Source organism: Maylandia zebra, linkage group LG2, assembly GCF_041146795.1.
Source record: "Maylandia zebra isolate NMK-2024a linkage group LG2, Mzebra_GT3a, whole genome shotgun sequence".
NCBI classification, from domain to species: domain Eukaryota; kingdom Metazoa; phylum Chordata; class Actinopteri; order Cichliformes; family Cichlidae; genus Maylandia; species Maylandia zebra.
This window is the reverse complement of record NC_135168.1, coordinates 15387383-15400767: the sequence shown is the minus strand read 5'-3', so window position 1 is coordinate 15400767 and position 13385 is coordinate 15387383.

Here is a 13385-nt window from a genome sequence, read left to right as displayed (position 1 = left end):
AGTGTCACTGCCTCTGACTCAGTGCCAGCAGGGATAGGATGGATGGATGGATGGGATTTAATTGTCTCTTTGGATAGGCAAAACTATGATACAGCATCCAATAAAATCTCAAATAAGATATATTTCTTTATTTTATCAAACATGTCCCATTGTTTTTAACTTATTATTATATATCTGTTGCCACCGGGATGTCTGCCTTTCCTTTATTTTAATAATTTCAAAGCAAATAAGATGCCTGACGCTGCATTATGATCATCTGTTAGCATATTTAGTGCGAGTTTGTGCAACCTGCTTTTCTTCATATGCCTTTTTAGCTGATTAGCACTTCTTGTGCTCCTCTTGTTTACACAGCTGACACCTGAGGTCTGTGGATTTCATGTCTCTGATGCCTTGACAGATGGAATTGCTAATCTGATCTGACACCTAAAATTGACAGTCACAACATTAATGTGCTTCCCATGAAAATCAGGTGCAAATTAAACAGGAGTAACGTATATTTCCCTTCTTTTTTTTCGATTTGTATTTTTAAATTTTGAGGATCCTGTTATGATTCTTAGAAAATGCTGGAAATATTATTCATGTCTTATCTATCTATCTATCTATCTATCTATCTATCTATCTATCTATCTATCTATCTATCTATCTATCTATCTATCTATCTATCTATCTATCTATCTATCTATCTATCTATCTATCTCATTGTTGCTATGAGTGTAATTAATGATGAGCAGTTATGTTGCCATGTGAGTAAGGCAGAAAGGTTCTTTTCGTTTACTAAACTGTCCACCAGGAGGCAGTATAGCTACACACTTGACTTCAGCTTTCACTCTTGAATCCCCCATAAATGTTTTGGTAGATGAAATTGGGATTCCACTGAGTGAGTCTCTGTTGCACACACCAGGGAAAGAAGATATCTGTAAATAGCAGGTGGGTGCCTTATTTATTTATATATCCCCCCCAACCAAGAAACCCCAACTCCCTCTGCCCCCCACCCCCTAGTTGCTTTAGGCAACTGTCAGCCTCCTGTTCACCAGCCCACCTCATATGCACAAGTGCAGCTATAAACACAGTGACATGACACCCCGTTGGATGAAGCTGCAGCATAAAAGGTTGCAGATAGTTCCTTGCATCTGCAGGAGGTGCTGATTCCCTCTGTGTTTCATGACAGATGTGTCACTGAACTACTCGTTCACTGTACCTCACCAGCGGCTGCTTTTGAGGACTCTGAGCTAGTCTCACTAGGTAGGTTATTATCCATGGTGCTGCTGACAGAGTCCTAGAGTCAATAATAATCTTGTCATCTTTCTGTGTGAACCAGAGGGAGGGATCCACTCATTTGCCAAGTAGTATATAGAGGGCTTCATATCACGCAGACACATATAAGTGTGCACAATTGCACACAAATGCACAAGCCCTAGAGTTCTGACTGCATAAGACTCAGGTCCTGTGCTTTCAGATCAGACTCACGTGCAGGCTGCTTGGTGTTTCTGTCTTAGAAGTAGTACACGAGAGACATATATTAAGCCCCTGGTGTTGATAAAAAAGGGAAATATTTGAGTTGACTGCAGTACATTATAAGTATTTGTGTCTCCTTCATGTATTTTTTTGCATATATGACACACATACATTTTAATATTAGACAAAGTGAGTAGATACAAACTAATTACAAAATGCAGTTTTTAAATGATTATTTAATTTATTAAAGGAAGACAGAATCCAAACCTAATATTAATGCGGAAAAGTAATTACCCCGTAAACCTGATAATAGGCTGTGCCACCCTTGGCAGCAAGAACTACAGTCAAGCATTTAGAATAACTGGCCACAGTTCTTGTGGTAGAATTGTGACCCACTCTTCTTTGGGTAGTTGTTTTAAGTTGTTGTTTTGCTCAAGCAGCACTGGAGCATTTTGAGCATGAAAAAATTTAAAAATCCAGATGGGGACAAATACATTTTCAGGACACTTTATACGTCAAAATATAAAGTTTGTCACATAAAAAAAGTGTTAATATTATCATTTCACATTACACACATTACGTCACACGAAGGTAAATGTATATGTGTCTGTTTGCTATACCTGTGAACAGTGCTTCTACATTCTGTGTTTCATCCATTGCCCTTAATTAATTCAGAATAAACGTTTTTTAAAGCTGTAATATGAATAATTTCTATATATCTTAAATTGTTGCAAAGAGAAAGGCTGTGGGGCTAACACCAGCACAAACTAGTTTCGCTCATAACTGCTTCAAACAGATCTGTTTCCAAGTATAGAGAAGCTATTTTACTACCCAAACACAAATCAACTTGTGGAAGTACAACCAGGATTATTCAAATGATCCATTTTCATTCAAATACTGATCATTGTACCACTTGATTGTTTCCAAAGCAAAAATGTCTGCCACAGTAGTTTCATTATTCTTCGTGTAACAACAGTGAATCAGCAGCTGATCACAGAGTCTGAATATTTTTAGACGTAACCCTAATGTGTTAGAACAAGGGGAAAAAAATGTCACGTTCTGTCACATATTTCTCAGCCTTTTCTGTGAACAGACTGCAAAATGGCTAACACTAATGTTAATAATAAGCTGCCTGGACCCTTCAGCAGAAGGATAGATCATGTGTATCTGTGCCTGCAAAATGGCATTACTCAATGAAGTGAACAGCCACAGTAAGCTAATTTATTTAGCAGTTCACTGACTTGCAGTGCTAGAATACAGTATGATTGTCCTTAGCAGCTACAGTTGATGTAATCTGCATGCAGACAATAGCTTATATGCCAATAAGCAAAGCAAACAAAGTGAACGTTAGCTTTTTATGAATTTCTTGAACTCAAACTGACATGAAAATCCAATTTGAACAATGGAAATACACTAAAAATGGTAAAAAAAAAAAAATGGAGATGGCAAAACATTTACAATGCAATACAATGTAATGTGAAGTAAATATATTACTGATCTGAAACTATGTACCCTCATGACTTCCTTCTGGATCCACAAAAATCCAAATAAATATTTAAGGCTTTCATTCTTATACCCCATACCTGAAATTATAAATGAACAATTCCTTTTTTGGTCAGAGGACTAGTTCTGTTACCACTGCTTCACCAGGTGTTGTTGTATTGATTTAAATTGCATTCGTGCCCTGAACAAAAAAGCAGCACCAGAATCAGCAGGCTGCTGACAAACATCATGCCGCAGAGAAATAAAGAGAAATAAAAATCACTTACTTGTGAAGAGTGAAGTGAAAAATACTATGAGTCACCCTTGAAAACACCAGCAGTCAGAAAACATGGATTCTGACTAATCAAAGGCTCTTTTATTAAGCCTCTGAACCCTTTCTTGAAGATTTTAATCATTTCAAAAGAATCGCAAATCATCCTTAATTTTAGGAATCAACTTTAATTTTCTATTCAGATCACCAAATTTGGTTCACCAGAACTTCTTTTTTTTTAATCCATTCAGTTGGTTTTTGTCTTGCTTTGTATTTTCTTCTTGAAAATTATAAACTGTGTTGAAATGTGATAGCACTGATTTTTGTATGTCTGCTGGAAAACTCTTTCACTGTGCAAAACCCAGTAATAAGCAGTAACACTACTGATTAGAGTCTCCGAGGGAAGGAATTAACCTATGTAAAATGGATAAAAAGTAGTTAGGGAAAATAATCCTCAGGTCTTTATTATACAGGAAAAGTAAACAAAGTCTTTTCCACATCATAAGCAATGCTCCCATCCATGCTGATTTGACCTTGAGCGAAACAACAAACTCCTACCTGCTTCGGGCAGTTTTATGCACTGACCCAGTTGGTGAAACAGTAATGTGTTTGTGTGTAACACAGCAGGCAACTAGCTCTTTTTAAAAAAGCACTTATTCCCTTTCGTCAGTTTCTGTACATATATTCAGTTTGGCAGTTATTTAGCTAAATGAGCTTCAGCAGTAATCACTAGTGTCACAACTCCAGAATCAAATCTATGTTAAATTCGTTCCCCAAAGCTTTGGGTATCATCCATCTCTTAGCTTCCTTCTGTGGACAGGTTTGGTTTTATGACCTAGTTTTTCTTTCTTTCTTTCTTTTTATCTGCAACACATTTACATCAGGTAATATCGTGGCAGGATGAGCTGCTGCTTCTTATGCAGAGTTTGATCCCGACTCTGCGGTCAGCTCATCGTGGCTAAATGGTGTTTCCCTGGCAACATATTCCCTATAAGAAATGCTGATGAACGCAGTGGAGTGAGTGGATTGGAGATCTGGGAAATCATTCACTGGTTGCAAGAGCTTGTGATGAGGATAACATATCACTAATATTTGGGACATAACTGAAACACTTTCAAAGCACTCATAGTGCCTGTTTAAAAAACAGGAACATATATAATATATATATTCCTTTGGACATGCTTTTGCCACTTATTTTCCGTGTAGTTCTTGTACCTGATGGTTTCAAAGCAATGTATTTTTGTTTGTTGAGCCACTGTCACAAAAACACATCACTTGTTCCCATTTCTTTAGCTGAATCTAGAAAAACCTAAAGTATAAATGCTATTTTTGCACCAACAGGGTGATTCCCAATAAACTTGGTATATCTCAGCATGGCGTACAATGATTTTGAGGAGAAAAAAAGCAGTGGCAGGATTAACAAAAAAAACTATCAACAGCAAATGAACAGTATCTGAAAAACATTTCAAACAGTCCAGTGAAGATGTGACACAGGAGCTGAGAGATGCATCTGGCCCTTGATCCATCTACTGTTCACTGAAGAAATGGTCTCAGTGGAAAGGTGGCTGTCAAGAAGCGGTTCTTAGGGAAGAAAACAGGCAAAAGGGCTGAGATATGCCAAGTTACACAAGAACTGGGCTGGAAATTAGATGCAAAAGGTCTTCTGAAGTGATGAATCCAAATTTGAAATTTGTTCAAATTGTGGTTAGTTTGTATGGAGGAAGTCAGATGGAGGAGGTACATCAGTGAGAGCCTCCAGCCATCTGCACAGTGGTGGCTCTGTCATGGTTTGTATTTCAGTCAGTGGTGTTGGGGATCTTGTCAGGCAGCCAACATCCAAAGAAAAGCCTTGGAATGTGCTTCAAGAAGCCCAGACAACTATTCCCAAAGACTAATTAAAGGAATTACAAGAAAGCTAGGCAAAGCGAGTTCAGACTCTGTTGTAGAATAAAGGTGGTCATAACAAATGTATGACTTTTAAGTTTATTAGAAGTGTACAACCTTTGTTTTTGCCTTATATACTTGTACAGATGTACTGGTCGATATATAGATCTGCACTTATTACCACTTTTACTAGAACAGTTTAAAGATGGCTCCAAGTTTTTGTACAGTGCTGGATATTTGGTCACGCTGTATTGACTCATCCTTTTCTGCTCGAAATATGTTAGGTTAAATCAGATACTGATATGCCACTTCATTTGAGGCATTTGCTTTTTTGTGACGGATAACTGGGGCGTGATATTGTTTGCGAAACAAACAAAAACCCGCTCGCTCTCTTCTTCGGGACAAAGGTTAATGCAACAAATCTGGCATGGTCTATATTTGTAAGTATACAAAACTGCCTCTAATCCAAATCTCCAGCATTTAGGGAAGTGCCTGTGATTTCCAATGTGTGTACATCGATTTGTTAGCTGTGTAATCCTCGATTGTGACAATGGTCAGCGAGATTAGGGGCTAGAGCCACAGCGTCGGCCCTTTTAGGCGGGTAATGGGCAAAAAAGCGTGTTAATTGCCCTTGACTGTTGAAAGTAAATTAATTATTGATCGCTCTCTCGACTCCTCTTCTGTACTTACATACCCTTACAAATCCTTTTATCTCCGGCTCAGAGTAAGAACATTTCCTCTTTTCCCATCATTATGCAGGGTGGTGAGCAAGAGGACCACTAGCCTACCTCTTCAACCAAAGCCATCTTGAATTTTGTTCCCGCTTGTAGTTGTGTAGCATGCTGAGCAGTCCTGTCAGAAAATCTCACCTCAAAAGACGCTTACCTTCTTCTCTGATCTCTTGCCACCTCTCTCACTCACACCTCCTCTCTCTTTTCCTCCTCCTCTCTAATTTTCTAATAGTGTCTCCTTCATGTTTTTGCTTCTTCCAGCTCACACGCACACATACTTACAGCCCACATACTACGCACATGTCCCCATATACCAGCAGTGGTTGCAAATAAATAAGTGAAAATGAATAAAAACCCAGTTTGAGGTCTAAAGTCTGCTTAAATTGATGACAGTGAACATAAAGGCGTGGAGGCAGTACAGACAACAGCATCATTATTCTACCTATTGATTTTCTCCGACTGCTACTAAAAGGAATAAGCCACCTTGGACTTGAAATGAGATATAAACAAAGTCCAACATGATACAGCTGCATAATTTTTTTTTCTGCAGCAGTAGATGTGAAAGCCCACGCTTAGCTTAGATGCTTGGCTACAAGTTGAACAGCCACAAGGGGTAGTACCCTCCATGGAGAAGGAGGCTAGAGGGCAAGATCAAAGTAGCACGGAGGGAGGTTAGCCAACTAACGGAGTAGCAGAAAGGTGCGACAAAGAAGGTGCATAAGAAATACAGCAAGCTGTCCATACCTGAGGCCTTGGAAACTGACAAGCAAAGACTCACAGCCTTGGCCAGCCGCTTGAGGAGGTACACCAGAGAGATAGAAGGCAGGAGAATAAACCAGCTGTTCTCCACAGAACCAGCAAAGGTGTACTCTCAGTGGCAAGGGAACAATAATAAGAGAACAGCACCACCAAGGCTGGAGACGGAGCAATACTGGAAGAGCATATGGGAGAAGGACGCAACCCATAACGGCAATGCTCAGTGGCTAGTGGATCTGAGGGCAGATCATAGCGACCTCCCTGAACAGGGTCCAGTAACCATCACAGTGGCAGATATCCAAGAAAGGGTCTCCAGTATGAAGAATTGGACAGCACCAGGGCCCGACATGGTTCACGCCTACTGGCTAAAGAAGCTGACTGCACTCCACGAGCGTCTGGCAGCACAAATGAACCAGCTGCTAACCGAAGGTCGGACGGTCCTGATCCCCAAGGACCCCAAGAAGGGACCGGTCCCCTCCAACTACCGACCAATAACCTGCCTCAGTACTACATGGAAGCTCCTGTCAGGCATCATATCGGCTAAGATGAACAGGCACATGGGTCAATACATGAGCGGGACACAGAAAGGAATTGGCAAGAATACCAGAGGCGCAAAACACCAGCTACTGGTAGACAGAACAGTCAGCCGAGACTGCAAGACCAGACTGACCAACCTGTGCACTGCCTGGATTGATTACAAGAAGGCCTATGACTCAATGCCCCACAGCTGGATACTGGAATGCCTAGAATTGTACAAGATCAATGGGACCCTAAGAGCCTTCATCAGGAACTCAATGGGGATGTGGCGCACAACACTAGAGGCCAACTCCAAGCCCATAGCACAAGTCACCATCAAGTGCGGGATCTACCAAGGAGATGCTCTGTCCCCACTGCTGTTCTGCATAGGCCTGAACCCCCTCAGTGAGATCATTAACATGACTGGCTACGGATACCGACTACGGAACGGAGCAGTTGTCAGCCACCTCCTGTACATGGATGACATCAAGCTGTATGCCAAGAGTGAACGAGACATCGATTCGGACTGGAGAAGTGTAGTCGGATGGTAACAAAGAGAGGGAAGGTAGTCAGAACTGATTGGGGATTGAACTACCAGAAGGCAATCTTGCAGACATAGAGGACAGTTACAAGTACCTGGGGATCCCGCAGGCGAATGGGAACCATGAAGAGGCCGCTAGAAAAGCTGCAACCACCAAGTACCTGCAGAGGGTCAGGCAAGTCCTGAGGAGTCAGCTGAATGGTAAGAACAAGATCCGGGCCATCAACACGTACGCCCTGCCCGTGATCAGGTACCCTGCTGGGGTAATAGGCTGGCCAAAGGAGGAGATAGAAGCCACTGACATAAAGACAAGAAAGCTCCTTACCATGCATGGAGGGTTTCACCCGCAGTCCAGCACCCTGAGGCTGTACGCTAAGCAGAAGGAAGGGGGCCGGGGACTGGTGAGTGTCAGCACCTGTTACGTTTCGGTGTTGTCAGTGTTTTGTTTTTGCGTGACTGTCATGTGTTTCCTGTTTTACTTTGAAGGTCTGTTGTTATCTTAGTGTGTTCAGTTTACGTTTCCTTGTCTCGTCAGGTCTAATTTGCCCCAGCTGTGTTTCCCTCCTGTGGTCCATTCCCTGATTGCTCCTTCTATGTATTTAAGCCCTGTGTGTCAGTTGGTCATGGTTGCGATCTCCCCCGTGTTGTAAATAGATTTGTCGATACTTTAGTTTTGGGATTTTGGTGGAGAGCTGTAGTTTTTTTCTCGTGTGTTTTTTTTCTTATTTTTATTTTCATACGTTGCACGCCGGTTGCCTAGGCCGGGGTGTAACATATGGGGACTCGTCCGGGATTGCCTTCCCTGGAGGGTCCGTGGGACCGCTCCAGCCTTCATTCGCCTTCGCTGGAGGGTCCGAGGGACCACTCCAGCCTTCATCTGCCTTCGCTGGAGGGTCCGAGGGACCGCTCCGGCCTTCGTCTGCTGGAGGGTCAGTGGGACCGCTCCAGCCTTCGTCAGCCTTCGTTTGTCTTTGCTGGAGGGTCCGAGGGACCGCTCCAGCCTTCATCCGCCTTCGCTGGAGGGTCCGAGGGACCGCTCCAGCCTTCGTCGTCTGCTGGAGGGTCCGAGGGACCGCTCCAGCCTTCGTCGTCTGCTGGAGGGTCAGTGGGACCGCTCCAGCCTTCATCAGCCTTCGTCCGTCTTCGCTGGAGGGTCCGTTGGAGGCACCGCTCCAGCCTTCGTCTGCCTTCGCTGGAGGGTCCGAGGCACCGCTTCAGTCTTCGTTTGTCTTCGCTGGAGGGTCCGAGGCACCGCTCCAGCCTTCGTCTGCCTTCGCTGGAGGGTCCGTGGGACCGCTCCAGACTTCATCCGTCTTCGCTGGAGGGTCCGGGGGACCGCTCCAGCCTTCGTCGTTTGCTGGGGGTTCATGGGACCGCTCCAGCCTCCACCAGCCTTCATCCGCTTTTGATCAAACATTTCACTTGGGGTTACATGTTTGATTTTTGGGTGGGGGGAAATGTTACGTTTCGGTGTTGTCAGTGTTTTGTTTTTGCGTGACTGTCATGTGTTTCCTGTTTTACTTTGAAGGTCTGTTGTTATCTTAGTGTGTTCAGTTTACGTTTCCTTGTCTCGTCAGGTCTAATTTGCCCCAGCTGTGTTTCCCTCCTGTGGTCCATTCCCTGATTGCTCCTTCTATGTATTTAAGCCCTGTGTGTCAGTTGGTCATGGTTGCGATCTCCCCCGTGTTGTAAATAGATTTGTCGATACTTTAGTTTTGGGATTTTGGTGGAGAGCTGTAGTTTTTTTCTCGTGTGTTTTTTTTCTTATTTTTATTTTCAGACGTTGCACGCCGGTTGCCTAGGCCGGGGTGTAACAGCACCACAGTCCAGGATGAGACAACGAACATCCAAGAATACATTGGGAAGACGGCCCCAACTGACCGAGTGCTCAGTGAATACCTCAGGCAGCAGAAACCCAAGAAAGAGGAGGGAGACGAGGAACCATCATGGAAGGACAGGCCCCTGCACGGTATGTACCACCGGCAGATAGAGGAGGTGGCTGATATCCAGAAATCCTACCAGTGGCTGGACAAAGCTGGACTGAAAGACAGCACAGAGGCACTAATCATGGCAGCACAAGAACAAGCTCTGAGTACAAGATCCATAGAGGCTGGGGTCAATCACACCAGGCAAGACCCCAGGTGCAGGCTGTGTAAAGATGCCCCAGAGACAATCCAGCACATAACAGCAGGGTGTAAGATGCTAGCAGGCAAGGCATACATGGAACGCCATAACCAAGTGGCCGGCATAGTGTACAGGAACATCTGTGCCGAGTATAACCTGGAAGTCCCAAGGTCAAAATGGGAGATGCCCCCAAGGGTGGTGGAGAATGACCGAGCTAAGATCCTGTGGGACTTCCAGATACAGACGGACAAAATGGTGGTGGCTAACCAACCGGACATAGTGGTGGTAGACAAACAGAAGAAGACAGCCGTAGTGATCGATGTAGCGGTCCCGAATGACAGCAACATCAGGAAGAAGGAACACGAGAAGCTGGAGAAATACCAAGGGCTCAGAGAAGAGCTCGAGAGGATGTGGAGGGTGAAGGTAACGGTGGTCCCCGTGGTAATCGGAGCACTAGGTGCGGTGACTCCCAAGCTAGGCGAGTGGCTCCAGCAGATCCCGGGAACAACAGCGGAGATCTCTGTCCAGAAGAGCGCAGTCCTGGGAACAGCTAAGATACTGCGCAGGACCCTCAAGCTCCCAGGCCTCTGGTGGAGGACCCGAGCTTGAAGGATAAAACCGCCCGCAGGGGCGTGCTGGGTGTTTTATATATATATATAAAAACATTCGTTATATATGTATAACGAATGTTGAAATGTAACAAATTGGAGGGAGAAATGTGTCAAACCACCAGAGAAAGGTGTGAGAACAGCTTCAAATCACCTTGGTTTTGGGTCTACAAGTTTATAATAATAATAATGGATTGGATTTATATAGCGCTTTTCAAGGCACCCAAAGCGCTTTACAATGCCACTATTCATTCACTCTCGCATTCACACACTGGTGGAGGCAAGCTACAGTTGTAGCCACAGCTGCCCTGGGGCAGACTGACAGAAGCGAGGCTGCCATATCGCGCCATCGGCCCCTCTGGCCAACACCAGTAGGGTAAAGTGTCTTGCCCAAGGACACAACGACCAGGACAGAGCCCAGGGATCGAACCGGTGACCTTCCGGTTACAGATACGCTTCCCAACCCCCTGAGCCACAGTTGCCCTAAGTTGAGTGAAGTTTAGAACTTCACTCAACAAATAGAAGGCCATACTTGTGAAAGTTCTACCCACCTTTGCAATGGCCATGATGAACATTGTGTTCAGGGTCATTAAGCCATGAAGTGACCTATGGATTTGGGCTTTATCACATGAAATAGACCGCTACGGTCATGAAAGACATGTTTCATGACAAAATAAAGATGACTGGTCTGAACAAGTTTGCAATGATTTGCAGTGACACTTCTGTAAAAAGGGACAAGTGAATACAAACCATACTCACCGCAGGTGTGCAGGTTCAGACTCTTCCTTTATCACGTGTCTGAATGTGTGTTTGCGGATGCGTGAAAGATGCTGTTATGAAATATACCAATATTTTATCAGCGACCAAAATGCATCTCAAATGAAATCAGAGCAGCGTGACAGTGGAAGTAGCATAGTTAGATATTATGTGACAAGATTTTCATCACTATACATACTATACATTACTAAGTAGGTAATTTTAATGCTTTAGTTTGTTAATTATTTAAATAAAAACAAAAGCACAAAGGAAATAAGCATAAATTAAAATGTGGGTCTTAAGTGAAGGTCTCAAGGATCAAAGGAGTATTGTGAGATCGTAGCTGTGGCTAGAACAGGTTATCTTCTAGTTAAAAGTTGGTGGTTTAATCCCTGTTTCTCCAGTCTGTTTGCCAAAATATCCTTGGTGGTTTATCTTTAATACAGGAATTGTTATCCTGACTTTGTGTACCAATATAACACTGTGAGACCTGGTCTGTTTCTCCTTGGTTTGGTCCTTGGTAAGTTAATTGTTCTAGGGTTAAACTACTTATTTAATGCACAGATATTTTAAGGGTGTTTTTGCAACTGCTGTTTTTAGTCCATTTAAATTGAACCCTAGTTCCTTTTCCCAGTTGGTGCAGTCCATTTGTGCAGGTATGAACACATTAATTGCACTTGTGTGTAGATCTAAACAACTTCACGGAAACGCGTTGGAGGAGGTACGGTTTCAAATGAACACCAGAGGAGTTCATTTAAATAAATGTGATCCGAACTAACTACCACCTGCACGTTACAACTTGGAGCTAAAAGAACATTGCGTAGCTATGTATGCTATTCTCCAACTCTCAATGTGGAAAGCTTATAGATGTACAAAGGTCTGTGCGGGCTAGCAGCTAGCCCTAAAAATGAACTTAAATTCTCAATGATCTCCATTGGTCCAGAACAGAGTACTTTTTTTCTACATTTACTTTTGTTGCTTTGACCCCAGACACCTCTGGCCAATGAGTGGACTGAACAATCTCATGTGGTTTGTAATTATGCAGTTTGGCTTGCTTGGTGAAAACTCTCTGTTACGACTGTGCGTAAATCCCCCCTAATATTGGTATGATCCGAGCTCAGACACTAAGCGACTGAGCGAGGGGGCGGGGCAGCTGCTGCCTGCAAGTGCGCTGTTGGAGAAACGCAGCGAGGCAGACAGAGGAGAACTGAAGTTCGACCAGGTACCAAAGAAAATCATTCGTACTGTACAAATCATGTAAATATGACGATGTATCACAAAAGATTGATGTCAAACTGATCACTTGACCCATATTACGTTACTCGTTCTTCAAGAGAATCAACAAAAGGCAAAATGAAAAGCCGAACAACAACAATGCTGTTTCTTTAGAGCAGGGGTAGGCAACTCCAGGCCTCGAGTGCCGGTGTCCTGCAGGTTTTAGCTCTTACCCTGGGCCAACACAACTGGATCAAATGATTAGTTCGTTACCAGTCCTCTGGAGAACTTCAAGACATGTTGAGGAGGTAATTTAGCAATTTGAATCAAGGACACATTTAAAACCTGCAGGACACCGGCACTCGGTGTCACGGTCTGGGGGGCAGACCGTGGGGGATGTTGGAGAAAGGACCCAAACGCTGGACTTAATGAAATGAACAGTGGGTTTATTTACAGTGAGGTAAATGTACACCACACATTGAATCTCCAAAAGTGCTCCCTCGACTCCCGTGACGTGTCTTCTCCCAAGTGCTGGTATCCCGTGCTCTCTGCCCCTGTGCCTTCACACACCCCGTGTGTCTTGCAGTCCTGTGTTCCACTCTCCTGAGGAAAAAACACAGACACAGCCGTTATGGCACCAACTCCAGCAGGCATACACTGACCAGCACTACAAACACTGACATGGAGTCTAACTCAACGATCCTGCGCCGGAGGAAGCTCCATCGCTCTGTTAAGTAGCTCCCCCGACGATCCTGATCAGAAGCAGGTGTGTGGTAAGCTAGGCGTGACCAGCAGCTGGCAGGGCCACACCCATCAGGCCTGCAGGTGGCTGTCCTTCATCCTCCAGCCTCACACACATACACACACCAGCATTGAACACAAGAACACAGTGCAGCAAACATACATCCAATACACTAATAACAATAAAGGTCCACACTGTTCACGAACCCCGAGTCCCCGGAACCGGGTCCGTGACACTCGGGGCCTGGAGTCGCCTACCCCTGCTTTAGAGAGTCTTAGCTTACATGTGTGTTTATTTCATATTT